Here is a 22,143-nt window from a genome sequence, read left to right as displayed (position 1 = left end):
GTTAGATTCAGAGTCCTACCACACCAGGCGTGTGGGAGATTTGTAGGGTTAGATTCAGAGTCCTACCACAGCAGGCGTGTGGGAGATTTGTAGGGTTAGATTCAGAGTCCTACCACACCAGGCGTGTGGGAGATTTGTGGGGTTAGATTCTGAGTCCTACCACACCAGGCGTGTGGGAGATTTGTGGGGTTAGATTCAGAGTCCTACCACACCAGGCGTGTGGGAGATTTGTGGGGTTAGATTCAGAGTCCTACCACACCAGGCGTGTGGGAGATTTGTGGGGTTAGATTCAGAGGCCTACCACAGCAGGCGTGTGGGAGATTTGTAGGGTTAGATTCAGAGTCCTACCACACCAGGCGTGTGGGAGATTTGTGGGGTTAGATTCAGAGGCCTACCACAGCAGGCGTGTGGGAGATTTGTAGGGTTAGATTCAGAGTCCTACCACAGCAGGCGTGTGGGAGATTTGTAGGGTTAGATTCTGAGTCCTACCACAGCAGGCATGTGGGAGATTTGTAGGGTTAGATTCAGAGTCCTACCACAGCAGGCGTGTGGGAGATTTGTAGGGTTAGATTCAGAGTTTTACCACAGCAGGCGTGTGGGAGATTTCAGAGTCCTACCACAGCAGGCGTGTGGGAGATTTGTGGGGTTAGATTCAGAGTCCTACCACAGCAGGCGTGTGGGAGATTTGTAGGGTTAGATTCAGAGTCCTACCACAGCAGGCGTGTGGGAGATTTGTAGGGTTAGATTCAGAGTCCTACCACAGCAGGCTTGTGGGAGATTTGTGGGGTTAGATTCTGAGTCATACCACAGCAGGCGTGTGGGAGATTTGTGGGGTTAGATTCTGAGTCCTACCACAGCAGGCGTGTGGGAGATTTGTGGGGTTAGATTCAGAGTCCTACCACACCAGGCGTGTGGGAGATTTGTAGGGTTAGATTCAGAGTCCTACCACACCAGGCGTGTGGGAGATTTGTGGGGTTAGATTCAGAGTCCTACCACACCAGGCGTGTGGGAGATTTGTAGGGTTAGATTCAGAGTCCTACCACAGCAGGCGTGTGGGAGATTTGTAGGGTTAGATTCAGAGTCCTACCACACCAGGCGTGTGGGAGATTTGTGGGGTTAGATTCTGAGTCCTACCACACCAGGCGTGTGGGAGATTTGTGGGGTTAGATTCAGAGTCCTACCACACCAGGCGTGTGGGAGATTTGTGGGGTTAGATTCAGAGTCCTACCACACCAGGCGTGTGGGAGATTTGTGGGGTTAGATTCAGAGGCCTACCACAGCAGGCGTGTGGGAGATTTGTAGGGTTAGATTCAGAGTCCTACCACACCAGGCGTGTGGGAGATTTGTGGGGTTAGATTCAGAGGCCTACCACAGCAGGCGTGTGGGAGATTTGTAGGGTTAGATTCAGAGTCCTACCACAGCAGGCGTGTGGGAGATTTGTAGGGTTAGATTCTGAGTCCTACCACAGCAGGCATGTGGGAGATTTGTAGGGTTAGATTCAGAGTCCTACCACAGCAGGCGTGTGGGAGATTTGTAGGGTTAGATTCAGAGTCCTACCACAGCAGGCGTGTGGGAGATTTGTAGGGTTAGATTCAGAGTTTTACCACAGCAGGCGTGTGGGAGATTTCAGAGTCCTACCACAGCAGGCGTGTGGGAGATTTGTGGGGTTAGATTCAGAGTCCTACCACAGCAGGCGTGTGGGAGATTTGTAGGGTTAGATTCAGAGTCCTACCACAGCAGGCGTGTGGGAGATTTGTAGGGTTAGATTCAGAGTCCTACCACAGCAGGCGTGTGGGAGATTTGTAGGGTTAGATTCAGAGTCCTACCAAAGCAGGCGTGTGGGAGAATTGTAGGGTTAGATTCTGAGTCCTACCACAGCAGGCGTGTGGGAGATTTGTAGGGTTAGATTCAGAGTCCTACCACACCAGGCGTGTGGGAGAATTGTGGGGTTAGATTCTGAGTCCTACCACAGCAGGCGTGTGGGAGATTTGTGGGGTTAGATTCTGAGTCCTACCACACCAGGCGTGTGGGAGATTTCAGAGTCCTACCACAGCAGGCGTGTGGGAGATTTCAGAGGCCTACCACAGCAGGCGTGTGGGAGATTTGTGGGGTTAGATTCAGAGTCCTACCACAGCAGGCGTGTGGGAGATTTGTAGGGTTAGATTCAGAGTCCTACCACAGCAGGCGTGTGGGAGATTTGTGGGGTTAGATTCTGAGTCCTACCACAGCAGGCGTGTGGGAGATTTCAGAGTCCTACCACAGCAGGCGTGTGGGAGATTTCAGAGTCCTACCACCGCAGGCGTGTGGGAGATAGTAGGTGGAGAATCTTCTCTTTCTCTTGGTTCCGAGCGGTGGCTCGCCAGTTCCTCGTCAGGAACAATCAATCACTCAAAAGACCCAACCAAGACGAACGTTTCTCACGCAGCAACGATGCAGACATTCCCCCGGAGCCCCGGTGGAAACCAGGAATGCTGGCGATGTCTCTAACTTTTATCAACCCAACTTCACACTTCTCTGATAACAAATCAACACAAGGACACGAGAAGACAGGACGATGTCTCCCCGCTGACGGACAATGGCGAATTCTTTCGTTCACTCTTTTGTCCTCTCACTTTTAGCTCGAGAGATCTCGTGTGTGTTTTCTGTGGCGCGTGATAACAATCTCGCGCACACAGCAGCTGACCGCAATGGAGGCGGGACTTCCAGGTAGGCAGACGCTTCTCATTGGCTAGAAAGCATAGCTCTACACAAATCAATCAAAGCACAATATTAACCCTTTGCTGGGATAACTGGATCGCATCTAACCAGATATTAATAATAACCTATTGTGTGACTGGGTTACACACACACACACACACACACACACACACACACACACACACACACACACACACACACAAAGCATGGCATTTGCATGATAGGAATATGTTTCTATATCCGAGGTGGCGCTGTCAGCCATGTAGGTGTTCTGCCCTCCAGCTGCCCGCTCACCTTCATGCCCCAGTGAGCTGTTACATCCGTCACCCGACGGCGGCCCACTGGGGCCCCGCCTCCACATCACTGGCCCGTCTGCAGAGACAGCGGCGGCACCAGGCTATAACATACAAACATTGCCCACTCTGAGCCAGCAGTCACGTGACCTGGTGATTACTGCGTTCTGTTGGCGTCCAGAACTACCAGAACCGGAACAAGTGTAGTCTGTGTGGCCAGAGGAGTCGCTCTCAGAACACACACAGTGCTCAGAACTACCAGAACAAGTGTAGTCTGTGTGGCCAGAGGAGTCTCTCTCAGAACACACAGCGTGCTCAGAACTACCAGAACCGGAACAAGTGTAGTCTGTGTGGCCAGAGGAGTCTCTCTCAGAACACACACAGTACTCAGAACTACCAGAACCGGAACAAGTGTAGTCTGTGTGGCCAGAGGAGTCTCTCTCAGAACACACAGCGTGCTCAGAACTACCAGAACCGGAACAAGTGTACTCTGTGTGGCCAGAGGAGTTGCTCTCAGAACACACACAGTACTCAGAACTACCAGAACCGGAACAAGTGTAGTCTGTGTTGCCAGGGGAGTCGCTCTCAAAACACACACAGTGCTCAGAACTACCAGAACCGGAACAAGTGTAGTCTGTGTGGCCAGAGGAGTCTCTCTCAGAACACACAGCGTGCTCAGAACTACCAGAACCGGAACAAGTGTAGTCTGTGTGGCCAGAGGAGTCACTCTCAGAACACACAGCGTGCTCAGAACTACCAGAACCGGAACAAGTGTAGTCTGTGTGGCCAGAGGAGTCACTCTCAGAACACACACAGTGCTCAGAACTACCAGAACCGGAACAAGTGTAGTCTGTGTGGCCAGAGGAGTCGCTCTCAGTATAGGTACACAAACATGTAGCTATATGAACATGTAGCTATACAAACATGTAGCTATATAAACATGTAGCTATACAAACATGTAGCTATATAAACATGTAGCTACACAAATATGTAGCTATATGAACATGTAGCTATACAAATATGTAGCTACACAAACATGTAGCTATACGAACATGTAGCTATACGAACATGTAGCTATATAAACATGTAGCTACACAAACATGTAGCTATATGAACATGTAGCTACACAAATATGTAGCTATACAAACATGTAGCTATACAAACATGTAGCTACACAAACATATAGCTATACAAACATGTAGCTATGCAAACATGTAGCTACACAAACATGTAGCTATACAAATATGTAGCTACACAAACATGTAGCTATAGAAATATGTAGCTATACAAACATGTAGCGAGACACATATGTAGCTATACAAACATGTAGCTATACAAACATGTAGCTAAACAAACATGTAGCTATACAAACATGTAGCTAAACAAACATGTAGCTAAACAAACATGTAGCTATACAAACATGTAGCTATACAAACATGTAGCTACACAAACATGTAGCTAAACAAACATGTAGCTATTCAAACATGTAGCTACACAAACATGTAGCTACACAAACATGTAGCTATACAAACATGTAGCTATACAAACATGTAGCTAAACAAACATGTAGCTATACAAACATGTAGCTACACAAACATGTAGCTATACAAATATGTAGCTATACATGTTTGGCAGCACGGTGGCTCGGCAGTTAGCCGTGTTGCCTCACAGCAAGAAGGTCTTGGGTTTAAACCTCAGGCCATCCCAGGTCCTTTCTGTGTGGAGTTTGCATGTTCTCCCCGTGTCTGTGTGGATTTCCTCCCACCATCAAAAAGACATGCACGTCAGGGTTAATACTCCTGCCTGTACCCCTGAGCAAGGCAATGGAAAGAAGAACTGGAGTTGGTCCCCGGGCGCTGCATGGCGGCTGCCCACTGCCGCTAGCTACACAGCTAGGATGGTTACATGCAGAGTGAATTTCATGTGTATACAAAATGACAAACGCACAAGCATTCGTAGCTATTACCTCGAACAGCTCGTAACTCTGACAGAGCTGGGAGAGCTAAGTGCTAGACCAGGCAGACCGGTGGTTCCGACAGTCATCCTGGCTGGCGTTCATTCCATTGGCCACTGATGTTTTGTTTAGTTTGGATATGTGTGTTAGTTTGGGTATGTGTGTTCTTGTAGTTTTTGGGTGTGTCTGTACTGCCGTGGGTTGGGGGAAATGGCATTTGAAGTGAAATGACAAATAAAGCGTCGTGGTTCACGAACAGGTCAGAATTCTTTAAACTTCTCTGTACAGTTGAGCTACACAACTTTCATAACAATTTACTGATATGGACAGAAAAGCTTTCATATCAGAACACTTGGGTTGATTTGATGTGTGTGTGTGTGTGTGTGTGTGTGTGTGTGTGTGTGTGTGTGTGTGTGTGTGTGTGTGTGTGTGCAGCAGTCGATGGCAGAAGGGTCAGATGCAGGGTAAGAACACATCGTTAGCTGCAGGGTAAGAACACATCATCAGATGCAGGGTAAGAACACATCGTTAGCTGCAGGGTAAGAACACATCATCAGATGCAGGGTAAGAACACATCGTTAGCTGCAGGGTAAGAACACATCGTTAGCTGCAGGGTAAGAACACATCGTTAGCTGCAGTGTAAGAACACATCGTTAGCTGCAGGGTAAGAACACATCATCAGATGCAGGGTAAGAACACATCGTTAGCTGCAGGGTAAGAACACATCATCAGATGCAGGGTAAGAAGACATCATCAGATGCAGGGTAAGAACACATCATCAGATGCAGGGTAAGAACACATCGTTAGCTGCAGAGTAAGAACACATCGTTAGCTGCAGGATAAGAACACATCGTTAGCTGCAGGGTAAGAACACATCATCAGATGCAGGGTAAGAACACATCGTCAGATGCAGGGTAAGAACACATCGTCAGATGCAGGGTAAGAACACATCGTTAGCTGCAGGGTAAGAACAGATCGTTAGCTGCAGGGTAAGAACACATCATCAGATGCAGGGTAAGAACACATCGTTAGCTGCAGGGTAAGAACACATCGTCAGATGCAGGGTAAGAACACATCATCAGATGCAGGGTAAGAACACATCATCAGATGCAGGGTAAGAACACATCATTAGCTGCAGGGTAAGAACACATCGTCAGATGCAGGGTAAGAACAAATCATCAGATGCAGGGTAAGAACACATCGTCAGATGCAGGGTAAGAACACATCATTAGCTGCAGGGTAAGAACACATCATTAGCTGCAGGGTAAGAACACATCATCAGATGCAGGGTAAGAACACATCATCAGATGCAGGGTAAGAACACATCATCAGATGCAGGGTAAGAACACATCATTAGCTGCAGGGTAAGAACACATCATTAGCTGCAGGGTAAGAACACATCATCAGATGCAGGGTAAGAACACATCATCAGATGCAGGGTAAGAACACATCATTAGCTGCAGGGTAAGAACACATCATCAGATGCAGGGTAAGAACACATCATCAGATGCAGGGTAAGAACACATCGTCAGATGCACGTCACGTCAGGGCTCTTAAAGGACAATTCGCTTGGGGCAGCTCTCTCCCTTCCTATCTTCTCTCTCCCTCCCTTTCTTCTACCTCCCTTCCTATCTTCTCTCTCCTTTGCTTTCTTCTCTCCCCCTTTCTTCTCCCTCCCTTACTATCTTCTCCCTCCCTTCCTATCTTCTCTCTCCCTTCCTATCTTTGCTCTCCCTTCCTATCTTCTCTCTCCCTCCCTTTCTTCTACCTCCCTTCCTATCTTCTCTCTCCCTTCCTATCTTCTCTCTCCCTTCCTTTCTTCTCTCTCCCTCTTTCTTCTCCCTCCCTTCCTATCCTTTCCCTCCCTCCCTTTCTTCTCTCTCCCTCTTTCTTCTCTCTCCCTTCCTATCTTCTCTCTCCCTCCCTTTCTTCTCGCTCCCTCTTTTTCTTCTCCCTCCCTCCCTATCTTCCCTCTCCCTCCCTCCCTTTCTTCTCTCTCCCTCTTTCTTCTCCCTCCCTTCCTATCTTCTCTCTCCCTTCCTTTCTTCTCTCTCCCTCTTTCTTCTCCCTTCCTTCCTATCTTCTCTCTCCCTCCCTTTCTTCTCGCTCCCTCTTTTTCTTCTCCCTCCCTTCCTATCTTCTCTCTCCCTCCCTTTCTTCTCTCTCCCTCTTTCTTCTCCCTCCCTTCCTATCTTCTCTCTCCCTTCCTTCCTTTCTTCTCTCTCCCTCTTTCTTCTCCCTTCCTTCCTATCTTCTCTCTCCCTTCCTTTCTTCTCTCTCCCTCTTTCTTCTCCCTTCCTTCCTATCTTCTCTCTCCCTTCCTTTCTTCTCTCTCCCTCTTTCTTCTCCCTTCCTCCCTATCTTCTCTCTCCCTCCCTTTCTTCTCCCTCCCTTCCTTTCGTCGCCCCTCATCACATGCACCATACTGTGATGCCATGAATTAAAGGATGGGAAGGGGTAGAGGGGTGGTCAATAGGCTAGTCGGGCGTGCGCTTTGTCAGCCCGTGCCCCTCGGTGCATAACTGAAGTCTTAAACGATATAGAGCGGTGTCACCTCTGCCTTGGTGACCGGCAGGATCAGTTCGGTAATGAGACGTGAACAGCTGCTGCAGAAATACAAGCGGAGATTTCAGGCGCTGGAATAACGGGCTTGAGACCGAAGAGCGGAACATGGGAGTCGAAATTGAGACGATAACCCCCGGCGATGGACAAACTTTCTGAAGAAGGGGCAGCGCGTCGTTGTGCATTATGTCAGGACGCTGACTAACGGAACCACCTTCGACTCGTCTGGAGACCGGGGGAAGCCTTTCAAATTCAAGATCGGACACTGGGAGGTGATCCGTGGCTGGGAAGAGGGAGTAGTGCAGATGAGCGTAGGCCAGCAGGTTTGGTTGACCTGCTCACCAGACTTTGCGTATGGCAGCAAAGGGCACCCAGGGGTTATCCCACCTAATGCCACTCTCATCTTTGACGTGGAGCTACTTGGCATTGAAGCCTGAAACGTGCACTCACTTTGTTCAATACCACTCAACTTTTCAGGGTTGACTCCTATCTCGGGATAATGCAGGTAAATGTTAACAGATGATTCCTGCTCTTGATCCCTACATAGGACCTATTTCTATTGCTTCACCGCTTCACTCTTTTAGATACAAGTGCTGTCACCTACTTTCAACATTCATCCTTTTACTGTAGATTCAGTACCCAAACAAGTCATAGGCCATAACTTCCCATGTAATGTCATTCGATGTTTATTGTTATTTTTATTTTATTTTCATGTTTTTTGTTTGTTTGTGAAATTGTGTCTGCAATTAGTTTTGGGTTTTAGATGTCATGGAAATATTAACTTGATCTCATTCCATTTAACTTTGTGGCTTTCCACTACAAATTGTATTGATTATGAGTATAAAATTTTCTTTAGTCGAAGTGTAAATGGTTGTTTGCATCAATGACATTACCATCAACCACTTTTGTGATAAGTTGGTATTGACATTAATTTTGGGGAAAAAACAAAAAGAAAAAACGAACGCTTTTACATGGAGACTGCATGATGGGGCACATTACTGCCATGACGGGCTGTTACCAATGCAGAATGTGCTCATCCTGTGTAGCGTGGCTCAGGATTTCTACATCACATCTTTAGATTCTTACTTTGAGAGCCTATTTGTAACACTGTGTCCACAAAACGAGATAAAGGCATTTCCTGTCTTTTGCTTTTAAAACACATTTGTGGACATAGAAAACAGCGAACCTCTAAATGCCCCAAAGACTCTTGCAAAAAAAGGAAAAGAACAGTGATCTTTGGCAGGTTTTAAAAATTGCATGAGCATTTCCACAAAGGTTTCGAGGCACATTTTGGGATTGTGATTGTCTTAATTCCACCAACTGAGTAACAGTCTGGATGTTTTCAACGCTCTGTACCTTCAAATATAACACATTAAATGAGTGAATTTTATCACATTTTATCCCCCACCCCGAAAAAAAAAGAAGCAAGCAGAAGGTGCTGAGTTATCACAGTAATGACAAGAGAAAGGTCCTGACCTATCACAGTAATGACAAGAGAAAGGAGCTGACTTATCACAGTAAGGACAAGAGAAAGGTGCTGACTTATCACAGTAATGACAAGAGGAAGGTGCTGACTTATCACAGTAATGACAAGAGAGAGGTGCTGACTTATCACAGTAATGACAAGAGAGAGGTGCTGACTTATCACAGTAATGACAAGAGAAAGGAGCTGACTTATCACAGTAATGACAAGAGGAAGGAGCTGACTTATCACAGTAATGACAAGAGAGAGGTGCTGACTTATCACAGTAATGACAAGGGAAAGGAGCTGACTTATCACAGTAATGACAAGAGGAAGGAGCTGACTTATCACAGTAATGACAAGAGGAAGGAGCTGACTTATCACAGTAATGACAAGAGAAAGGAGCTAACTTATCACAGTAATGACAAGAGGAAGGTCCTGACCTATCACAGTAATGACAAGAGAAAGGTCCTGACCTATCACAGTAATGACAAGAGAAAGGTCCTGACCTATCACAGTAATGACAAGAGAAAGGAGCTGACTTATCACAGTAATGACAAGAGAAAGGAGCTGACTTATCACAGTAATGACAAGAGGAAGGTGCTGACTTATCACAGTAATGACAAGAGGAAGGAGCTAACTTATCACAGTAATGACAAGAGAAAGGAGCTGACTTATCACAGTAATGACAAGAGGAAGGTGCTGACCTATCACAGTAATGACAAGAGAGAGGTGCTGACTTATCACAGTAATGACAAGAGGAAGATGCTGACTTATCACAGTAATGACAAGAGAAAGGAGCTGACTTATCACAGTAATGACAAGAGAAAGGTCCTGACCTATCAGAGTAATGACAAGAGAAAGGAGCTGACTTATCACAGTAATGACAAGAGAAAGGTCCTGACCTATCACAGTAATGACAAGAGAAAGGAGCTGACTTATCACAGTAATGACAAGAGAAAGGAGCTGACTTATCACAGTAATGACAAGAGAAAGGTCCTGACCTATCAGAGTAATGACAAGAGAAAGGAGCTGACTTATCACAGTAATGACAAGAGAAAGGTCCTGACCTATCACAGTAATGACAAGAGGAAGGTGCTGACTTATCACAGTAATGACAAGAGGAAGGTCCTGACCTATCACAGTAATGACAAGAGGAAGGAGCTGACCTATCACGGTAATGACAAGAGAAAGGAGCTGACTTATCACAGTAATGACAAGAGAAAGGAGCTGACTTATCACAGTAATGACAAGATGAAGGTGCTGAATTATCACAGTAATGACAAGATGAAGGTGCTGACTTATCACAGTAATGACAAGAGGAAGGTGCTGACTTATCACAGTAATGACAAGAGAAAGGAGCTGACTTATCACAGTAATGACTAGAGGAAGGAGCTGACTTATCATAGTAATGACAAGAGGAAGGTCCTGACCTATCACAGTAATGACAAGAGGAAGGTGCTGACTTATCACAGTAATGACAAGAGGAAGGAGCTGACTTATCACAGTAATGACAAGAGGAAGGAGCTGACTTATCACAGTAATGACAAGAGGAAGGTGCTGACTTATCACAGTAATGACAAGATAAAGGTGCTGACTTATCACAGTAATGACAAGAGGAAGGTGCTGACTTATCACAGTAATGACAAGAGGAAGGTGCTGACTTATCACAGTAATGACAAGAGAAAGGAGCTGACTTATCACAGTAATGAGAAGAGGAAGGTGCTGACTTATCACAGTAATGACAAGAGAAAGGAGCTGAAATATCACAGTAATGACAAGAGGAAGGTGCTGACTTATCACAGTAATGACAAGAGGAAGGTGCTGACTTATCACAGTAATGACAAGATGAAGGTGCTGACTTATCACAGTAATGACAAGAGAAAGGAGCTGAATTATCACAGTAATGACAAGAGGAAGGAGCTGACTTATCACAGTAATGACAAGAGGAAGGTGCTGAATTATCACAGTAATGACAAGAGGAAGGTGCTGACTTATCACAGTAATGACAAGAGGAAGGAGCTGACTTATCACAGTAATGACAAGAGGAAGGTGCTGACTTATCACAGTAATGACAAGAGGAAGGTGCTGACTTATCACAGTAATGACAAGATAAAGTTGCTGACTTATCACAGTAATGACAAGAGGAAGGTGCTGACTTATCACAGTAATGACAAGAGGAAGGTGCTGACTTATCACAGTAATGACAAGAGAAAGGAGCTGACTTATCACAGTAATGACAAGAGAAGGGGCTGACTTATCACAGTAATGACAAGAGAAAGGAGCTGACTTATCACAGTAATGACAAGAGGAAGGTGCTGACTTATCACAGTAATGACAAGAGGAAGGTGCAGACTTATCACAGTAATGACAAGATGAAGGTGCTGAATTATCACAGTAATGAGAAGAGAAAGGAGCTGAATTATCACAGTAATGACAAGAGAAAGGTACTGACTTATCACAGTAATGACAAGATGAAGGAGCTGAATTATCACAGTAATGACAAGAGAAAGGTACTGACTTATCACAGTAATGACAAGATGAAGGTGCTGACTTATCACAGTAATGACAAGAGGAAGGTACTGAATTATCACAGTAATGACAAGATGAAGGTGCTGAATTATCACAGTAATGACAAGAGGAAGGTGCTGACTTATCACAGTAATGACAAGATGAAGGTGCTGAATTATCACAGTAATGAGAAGAGAAAGGAGCTGAATTATCACAGTAATGACAAGAGAAAGGTACTGACTTATCACAGTAATGACAAGATGAAGGAGCTGAATTATCACAGTAATGACAAGAGAAAGGTACTGACTTATCACAGTAATGACAAGATGAAGGTGCTGACTTATCACAGTAATGACAAGAGGAAGGAGCTGACATCACAGTAATGACAAGAGGAAGGTGCTGACTTATCACAGTAATGACAAGAGAAAGGTGCTGACTTATCACAGTAATGACAAGAGGAAGGAGCTGACTTATCACAGTAATGACAAGAGGAAGGTGCTGACTTATCACAGTAATGACAAGAGGAAGGTGCTGACTTATCACAGTAATGACAAGAGGAAGGTGCTGAATTATCACAGTAATGACAAGAGGAAGGTGCTGACTTATCACAGTAATGACAAGAGGAAGGAGCTGACTTATCAGAGTAATGACAAGAGGAAGGAGCTGACTTATCACAGTAATGACAAGAGGAAGGAGCTGACTTATCACAGTAATGACAAGAGAAAGGTCCTGACCTATCACAGTAATGAGAAGAGGAAGGTGCTGACTTATCACAGTAATGACAAGAGAAAGGTCCTGACCTATCACAGTAATGACAAGAGGAAGGTGCTGACTTATCACAGTAATGACAAGAGGAAGGTGCTGACTTATTACAGTAATGACAAGATGAAGGTGCTGACTTATCACAGTAATGACAAGAGAAAGGAGCTGAATTATCACAGTAATGACAAGAGGAAGGAGCTGACTTATCACAGTAATGACAAGAGGAAGGTGCTGACTTATCACAGTAATGACAAGAGGAAGGTGCTGACTTATCACAGTAATGACAAGAGGAAGGAGCTGACTTATCACAGTAATGACAAGAGGAAGGAGCTGACTTATCACAGTAATGACAAGAGGAAGGTGCTGACTTATCACAGTAATGACAAGATAAAGTTGCTGACTTATCACAGTAATGACAAGAGGAAGGTGCTGACTTATCACAGTAATGACAAGAGGAAGGTGCTGACTTATCACAGTAATGACAAGAGAAAGGAGCTGACTTATCACAGTAATGACAAGAGAAGGGGCTGACTTATCACAGTAATGACAAGAGAAAGGAGCTGACTTATCACAGTAATGACAAGAGGAAGGTGCTGACTTATCACAGTAATGACAAGAGGAAGGTGCAGACTTATCACAGTAATGACAAGATGAAGGTGCTGAATTATCACAGTAATGAGAAGAGAAAGGAGCTGAATTATCACAGTAATGACAAGAGAAAGGTACTGACTTATCACAGTAATGACAAGATGAAGGAGCTGAATTATCACAGTAATGACAAGAGAAAGGTACTGACTTATCACAGTAATGACAAGATGAAGGTGCTGACTTATCACAGTAACGACAAGAGGAAGGTACTGAATTATCACAGTAATGACAAGATGAAGGTGCTGAATTATCACAGTAATGACAAGAGGAAGGTGCTGACTTATCACAGTAATGACAAGATGAAGGTGCTGAATTATCACAGTAATGAGAAGAGAAAGGAGCTGAATTATCACAGTAATGACAAGAGAAAGGTACTGACTTATCACAGTAATGACAAGATGAAGGAGCTGAATTATCACAGTAATGACAAGAGAAAGGTACTGACTTATCACAGTAATGACAAGATGAAGGTGCTGACTTATCACAGTAATGACAAGAGGAAGGAGCTGACATCACAGTAATGACAAGAGGAAGGTGCTGACTTATCACAGTAATGACAAGAGAAAGGTGCTGACTTATCACAGTAATGACAAGAGGAAGGAGCTGACTTATCACAGTAATGACAAGAGGAAGGTGCTGACTTATCACAGTAATGACAAGAGGAAGGTGCTGAATTATCACAGTAATGACAAGAGGAAGGTGCTGACTTATCACAGTAATGACAAGAGGAAGGAGCTGACTTATCACAGTAATGACAAGAGGAAGGAGCTGACTTATCACAGTAATGACAAGAGGAAGGAGCTGAATTATCACAGTAATGACAAGAGAAAGGTCCTGACCTATCACAGTAATGACAAGAGGAAGGACCTGACTTATCACAGTAATGACAAGAGGAAGGAGCTGACTTATCACAGTAATGACAAGAGGAAGGAGCTGACTTATCACAGTAATGACAAGAGGAAGGTGCTGACTTATCACAGTAATGACAAGATAAAGTTGCTGACCTATCACAGTAATGACAAGAGGAAGGTGCTGACTTATCACAGTAATGACAAGAGGAAGGTGCTGACTTATCACAGTAATGACAAGAGAAAGGAGCTGACTTATCACAGTAATGACAAGAGAAGGGGCTGACTTATCACAGTAATGACAAGAGAAAGGAGCTGACTTATCACAGTAATGACAAGAGGAAGGTGCTGACTTATCACAGTAATGACAAGAGGAAGGTGCAGACTTATCACAGTAATGACAAGATGAAGGTGCTGAATTATCACAGTAATGAGAAGAGAAAGGAGCTGAATTATCACAGTAATGACAAGAGAAAGGTACTGACTTATCACAGTAATGACAAGATGAAGGAGCTGAATTATCACAGTAATGACAAGAGAAAGGTACTGACTTATCACAGTAATGACAAGATGAAGGTGCTGACTTATCACAGTAATGACAAGAGGAAGGTACTGAATTATCACAGTAATGACAAGATGAAGGTGCTGAATTATCACAGTAATGACAAGAGGAAGGTGCTGACTTATCACAGTAATGACAAGATGAAGGTGCTGAATTATCACAGTAATGAGAAGAGAAAGGAGCTGAATTATCACAGTAATGACAAGAGAAAGGTACTGACTTATCACAGTAATGACAAGATGAAGGAGCTGAATTATCACAGTAATGACAAGAGAAAGGTACTGACTTATCACAGTAATGACAAGATGAAGGTGCTGACTTATCACAGTAATGACAAGAGGAAGGAGCTGACATCACAGTAATGACAAGAGGAAGGTGCTGACTTATCACAGTAATGACAAGAGAAAGGTGCTGACTTATCACAGTAATGACAAGAGGACGGAGCTGACTTATCACAGTAATGACAAGAGGAAGGTGCTGACTTATCACAGTAATGACAAGAGGAAGGTGCTGACTTATCACAGTAATGACAAGAGGAAGGTGCTGAATTATCACAGTAATGACAAGAGGAAGGTGCTGACTTATCACAGTAATGACAAGAGGAAGGAGCTGACTTATCACAGTAATGACAAGAGGAAGGAGCTGACTTATCACAGTAATGACAAGAGGAAGGAGCTGACTTATCACAGTAATGACAAGAGAAAGGTCCTGACCTATCACAGTAATGACAAGAGGAAGGTGCTGACTTATCACAGTAATGACAAGAGAAAGGTCCTGACCTATCACAGTAATGACAAGAGGAAGGTGCTGACTTATCACAGTAATGACAAGAGGAAGGTGCTGACTTATCACAGTAATGACAAGATGAAGGTGCTGACTTATCACAGTAATGACAAGAGGAAGGAGCTGACATCACAGTAATGACAAGAGGAAGGTGCTGACTTATCACAGTAATGACAAGAGGAAGGAGCTGACTTATCACAGTAATGACAAGAGGAAGGTGCTGACTTATCACAGTAATGACAAGAGGAAGGTGCTGACTTATCACAGTAATGACAAGAGGAAGGAGCTGACTTATCACAGTAATGACAAGAGGAAGGAGCTGACTTATCACAGTAATGACAAGAGGAAGGTGCTGACTTATCACAGTAATGACAAGATAAAGTTGCTGACTTATCACAGTAATGACAAGAGGAAGGTGCTGACTTATCACAGTAATGACAAGAGGAAGGTGCTGACTTATCACAGTAATGACAAGAGAAAGGAGCTGACTTATCACAGTAATGACAAGAGAAGGGGCTGACTTATCACAGTAATGACAAGAGAAAGGAGCTGACTTATCACAGTAATGACAAGAGGAAGGTGCTGACTTATCACAGTAATGACAAGAGGAAGGTGCAGACTTATCACAGTAATGACAAGATGAAGGTGCTGAATTATCACAGTAATGAGAAGAGAAAGGAGCTGAATTATCACAGTAATGACAAGAGAAAGGTACTGACTTATCACAGTAATGACAAGATGAAGGAGCTGAGTTATCACAGTAATGACAAGAGAAAGGTACTGACTTATCACAGTAATGACAAGATGAAGGTGTTGACTTATCACAGTAATGACAAGAGGAAGGTACTGAATTATCACAGTAATGACAAGATGAAGGTGCTGAATTATCACAGTAATGACAAGAGGAAGGTGCTGACTTATCACAGTAATGACAAGATGAAGGTGCTGAATTATCACAGTAATGAGAAGAGAAAGGAGCTGAATTATCACAGTAATGACAAGAGAAAGGTACTGACTTATCACAGTAATGACAAGATGAAGGAGCTGAATTATCACAGTAATGACAAGAGAAAGGTACTGACTTATCACAGTAATGACAAGATGAAGGTGCTGACTTATCACAGTAATGACAAGAGGAAGGAGCTGACATCACAGTAATGACAAGAGGAAGGTGCTGACTTATCACAGTAATGACAAGAGAAAGGTGCTGACTTATCACAGTAATGACAAGAGGAAGGAGCTGACTTATCACAGTAATGACAAGAGGAAGGTGCTGACTGATCACAGTAATGACAAGAGGAAGGTGCTGACTTATCACAGTAATGACAAGAGGAAGGTGCTGAATTATCACAGTAATGACAAGAGGAAGGTGCTGACTTATCACAGTAATGACAAGAGGAAGGAGCTGACTTATCACAGTAATGACAAGAGGAAGGAGCTGACTTATCACAGTAATGACAAGAGGAAGGAGCTGACTTATCACAGTAATGACAAGAGAAAGGTCCTGACCTATCACAGTAATGACAAGAGGAAGGACCTGACTTATCACAGTAATGACAAGAGGAAGGAGCTGACTTATCACAGTAATGACAAGAGGAAGGTGCTGAATTATCACAGTAATGACAAGAGGAAGGTGCTGACTTATCACAGTAATGACAAGAGGAAGGAGTTGACTTATCACAGTAATGACAAGAGGAAGGTGCTGACTTATCACAGTAATGACAAGAGGAAGGTGCTGACTTATCACAGTAATGACAAGGGAAAGGTGCTGACTTATCACAGTAATGACAAGAGGAAGGAGCTGACTTATCACAGTAATGACAAGGCACGCTGCTTCGTTCCACGCCTGGAATATACTGTATGTTTACTGTACGTTTTATTGCTTTGGTGGCGTTCTACTGCCATCATTACCCTCTTTAAATCTCATTATGATGACCTACCTTAATATACATATCAAAATATGTATACATACCTAAACATAGATATATCTACATATACGTATATGTATACATACCTATGTGTGTGTGTGTGTGTGTGTGTGTGTATATATATATATGCATACTTGTGTGTATATCTATAGCTAACTAAATATATGTATTTGTATACATACTGAAACATCCATCCATTCATCCATTATCCGAACCGCTTATCCTGGTCTCAGGGATGCTGGAGCCTATCCCAGCAGGCGTTGGGCAGCAGGCGCGGAGACACCCTGGACAGGCCACTAGGACATCACATAACTAAACACACGCACACACATATATATAAATCTATGTATATGTATACATACCTAAATATATATATCAAAAGTATTCCCTTTTAATTTGTTTCATGAGCTCATCGTTGCTTCAGGCATCGCTTTTCTCTGTCTGTCTTGAGTTTTTTTCGAAAGCAGGGCGTTAAATTAACACTGAAATCAGCCCATAGGGAGAGAAACTGAAGCCGCAGATGGACGTCGCTGGGATGTTGGGCAGGGACTAACTAGGGCCAGAATCGAGAATCACCTGGGTCAACCAGTTAACATATCAGATCATGACCAGAGGAAGAGCGTTGTGCACATTGCCCAGACAGAGACACTTCCAGTCTGGGCAATGTGCATCCTTCACAATCTAAAGGCCCCTTTTTGAAGGCAAAAGGTCATCTGGAAATGTCCACATCTGAAACTTTTCTGAGCTTGAGTAATATCTGAGATGGCTGTCGTTTCTGGTTCCATAGTACTTAAAGAGTCACAAAGGTTTGGACATGCGTCATTAACAAGCAACCGCTACTCGGGTACATCATTTTTCATGCGACGTTTTGTACCATGAACAACAGCAAACAAAGGAGGAGTTTGCGGTGGTAATCTTGTTCCTGATTATGCTTCACTCCTCTGTGAGCATGAGCTATCAGAGCAACATGCCATCACAGATGGGCTTCACTGCAGAAGATGGAAAACTTCAGAAAAAGGAGAGCTGAACTGAGAAATCAACTTAAAGAAGCAATTCAGAGCAAAGCACAGAGACTCGGCGAATCGCGGTCGACACCACTGCTAGCTCCCACCTCAACGTTTCTGGACCTCAGATTTAGTATCACCTCCTGACCGAGGCCAACACCAGGCTCTGTGTAATCTACCCAGAAACACGCTGTCGCCCATGAAGGCACTTCTGGAACCCGTGAACTCAGTTTAATGTCGTGGCACGCTGCGCTAACTTCCCTTCATTGAAAAACACCATAAAGGTACCATGAGTGCACACTTTTCTTTAGTATTGGCGGCAATTATATCCTTGTAGCCGCTAATATCCGTGCTGTACTATAACACATTGTTGCAGAGGGCTGCAGCATCAACACTGGTCTCCAGGACAGTTGTGGCTCATGGTTTCTACAAGAGAGCCATGCCGAAAGCCAACTATCTTTTTTTTTTTAATACCCGCACGATTTTAATTTAACGTTTTTATTTCAAAATCTTCCAGCAATCAACTGAACAATTCATTTTTATGAACAGGGTTGTGTAGCTGACAACCCAGCAGCTATGGTGTAGTGCACAAGTAACATGAACAGTGAAGATCCAACATGAACTCCCGGACAAAGCCAAATTCTCTTTTTCTGCTAACTCATTCCCTTACTTTCGCTTAGACTCACAATACCTCAAATTGGGTCATTTTATTAAATGAGTTGTGGCGTTTACTCAGTGAATGGCATGTTTTTCTCCCCAAAGTACTTACAAAAGATTGATGGTACCACTTTCATGATGGAGCTTGTGTGTTTGTGTCAATCAGAGGCTGTTTTCATGTCTTCTTCTTATTCACCTGAAACACAGAGACAATTTTTCGTCGGTCTACAGGATGATTATTGTCTTGGTAAAACCAAAATTTAACCAAACAAATCACAATCATGAACTTGACTTGATCTTATGGTGATAAGGTTTTGCTCATCTCCTCCTGAGATCGCCAATGTCATTGGTTACCTTTGCAAAACGTTTGGCTGAATTGGGATGGAGATATATGGCAACGCTTGTTATGCAAATAATAATAATAACAATAATACATTTTATTTGTGGGCGCCTTTCAGAGCACTTAAGGACACCTTACAGAAGACAGTAAAAAACCAGCATCTCTTTATGACACATAAAATCAGAACAAAGCAGGTCGACAATAAAAAGTTAACACAACAGATAAAATCATCATCTGCACAAAACTCAGTGAGGCGTGGCTCAGACTGAACATGCCAGTTTGAAAAGGTGCATTTTGAGATGGGATGTGAAGGTTGAAAGGGAGTCGGTGTTGTGAAGGTCTTGTGGGAGAGAGGTCCATAGGCGGGGGGCAGAACGACTGAAGGCTCTAGACCCCATGGTAGTCCAGCGGGCTGACGGTGTAAGTGAGTTGGAGGGCAGAAGAGGATGTGAGTGCAAGAGGGCGTGTGGATATGAAGGAGTTCAGAAAGGTATTAAGGAGCTAGGTCATTAAGGGTCTTAAAGGTGAGGAGCAGGATCTTGAAGTCAGTAGGGTATTCAACAGGGAGCCGGTGGAGCTGCTGCAGAACAGGAGTGATGTGGTCTATGGAAGGAGTTCTGCTCATGATACAGGCAGCTGGATTCTGGACCAAATGTAGCTGGTCTGGGCCTGCTGATGGCCCGCGCTACCACTCTGCATTGTGTAAAGATGATAGGACTCTGAAGTTTAAATTCAGCCCAATTGGTAGCATAGTTATTCTGGATAGAATGATACTGAACATTTCGGCAGCATGCAGGGCCGGTCCTATGCTATTCTGGACCGGGGAGCAACCATCGCTCACCCCCCCCCCCCCCCAAAAAAAACCACAGACACGCACGACCGTGACAACCAGCAACACCCATAAAGGCTAGGCCTACGCACACACGCATACAGCACACAGCTGTGTGTGGGGTGAGCACAGGCCACCAGAAGAAACAACCAATTCAAAATAATATCAACCACAGGACACAATTACAAGCAACCATGCCACAGCGGGCTATTGTAAAGTCCTCCTCATTATCTTACCTTCAAACTTGACGCGTCGTGTCTTGACCGCTGCAAATGTTGCAATTGTGTCATTGTAATCCACCTGTCTTGCCACGCGGTTCTCGATGGACAACACAGCCAACGTAGACAGTCTTTCTTGGGACATCGTTGATCTCAAATATGTCTTGATCAATTTCAATTAGCTGAAAGAGCGCTCTGCACTTGCGACTGAGAATGGAGTTGTAAGAAACACCTGGCAAGCGGCAGTAGTGTTGGGAAATGCCGTTTTCATGTCTCTCTCAACTAAAACATCCAGCACTTCAGAGGTTCTTTTTTACATCAGCTGGGAGCAGAAGTGACAAAAATCCAAATTCACTGTCCAGTTCTCCACCATCAATCCCCCCCACAAACTCCGCGAGCTCTTCACAGGCCTCTCTGTGGTTGTCAGTCAGGTTAACATTTTTAATGTCCTCCGAAACGTGGAAAAGACGATCGCACTGACTCAAATATGAAAAGCGCTCCTCTGTCTCAGTTATCATTGTGTCGGTCAAGCGGGTGAAAAAGCTCACTCTAAACTTGTCCTCCCCGTGTCAAAGGCTCCTCGACTGACATTTCACCGGGAAGTCGTTTTCGGTGTCGCGTACGATGTTCAGGGAAAGCCGGTGGAACGTCAATATTCTCTGCAAGTTCTTTTGCTTTTTCAACAGCATCTTGGAAACCGTTCAGTCGACATTGTTCCATCTCTTCTTTTCCAGCTGTGACAACTCTTACTGCAGCATCACCCATGCTCAGATGTCGTGACCGCAGGACGACACTGGCCTGATTGACTGTATTCAGCACTTTGTGCCAAACAACTAAGCTGACCAAAAAGTCAAATGTTTCAGTTGCCTGTACGAGACTTGTGACTTTACAGGTGGTCTCGGAATCATAGGTGCTGTCTTCACTGATGGCTATGAGTGCATCTATGACCTGGGGTAGCTGCTCAGTTACCCTTCTTGTCGCGTCAGCGCGAGCGCTCCATCTGGTCTCTGAGAGAGGTTTCAGTGTGATGCGTATATGTTTTTCAAGAATCCCCCAACGTTTCGTTGATTTTCCGAATAATTTGTATAGCCGATTTAGCACTCCAAAAAACTTCTTGGCCTCGTTCGAGGACTCGGATGCATGTTCGAGGCCAGATTCAAGTTGTGAGGGCAACAGGGCACAAAGAAAGCCCGCTTGTTAACCTGCTTCACCCTTGCTTGTACTCCCCTGTGCACACCCCTCATGTTGGCCCCGTTATCGAAACATTGTCCCCTGCAATCATCAATGTTAATGCCATATTTAGCCAGCCTTTCCAGCAGTGTATCTGCAAGTGCTTCGCCCGTTGTGCTTTTCACAGCAATGATTTCAAAAAAGCTCTCATGCACCCCTACCTTCTGGTCTGTTGAAACATATCGCAAAACGAGAGAGAGCTGTTCTTTGTGCGACACATCTGGTGTGCAGTCCATCATGATGCTGTAATATCCAGCTGTTTTGACCTTCTGCACGATTTTTTCCAACACTGCCTCAGCTAGGAGTCCAATGGACTCATTTTGAATGTTTTTGCTGAGGTAGTGGGTAGTCTTGGAATGATTGAGATGTCGTGCTAATGGCGCATCATATTTGGCCAAAAATTCCACAAGCTTAAGAAAATTGCCATTGTTTTCTTGGTAAAGGCGATCGACACTTCCTCTAAATGCAAGGTTTTGTAATGCAAGAAACATGATGCAATCCAAAATTCTGCTAAGCACTTCATGCCACCGTTGTCTCTCACTGAGAAGCTCTGCTTGCTGGTGGCTGTCCATCGTTGTACCAGTAGCCAAAGCGAATTCCGGAGTTTTCCACTTTGAAAAATTCTCAAGATGAGAACGATAATTCTCGTGTTCAGTCAGTCTCGTTGATAACCTGACCCAGTTTGAAAACCCAGTAGTGAAGATCCCTTTGTCAGTTCCAAACAACTTACAACTGAAACAGAAGACGGCACTGGCAGACTTTGAGTAGACTAACCATGGCCGAGGTACTTTTAGGGCACCGACTGTCCTGGTGTAATTAGCTGGTGTGAAACGATGGCCATCCGTTTTAGGGAAA

General features: G+C 44.3%; 1 pseudogene; it reads left to right on the top strand.

Annotated features, from left to right (window-relative positions):
* Positions 1-7,614: 7,614 nt before the first annotated feature.
* Positions 7,615-8,151, top strand: LOC130119902 (peptidyl-prolyl cis-trans isomerase FKBP1A-like; annotated as a pseudogene).
* The last annotated feature ends 13,992 nt before the right edge of the window (positions 8,152-22,143 follow it).

This window comes from Lampris incognitus, chromosome 10, assembly GCF_029633865.1.
Source record: "Lampris incognitus isolate fLamInc1 chromosome 10, fLamInc1.hap2, whole genome shotgun sequence".
Classification (NCBI taxonomy): Eukaryota; Metazoa; Chordata; class Actinopteri; order Lampriformes; family Lampridae; genus Lampris; species Lampris incognitus.
Note: the sequence above shows the minus strand (reverse complement) of the source record. Positions and strands in the feature narration are given on the sequence as shown.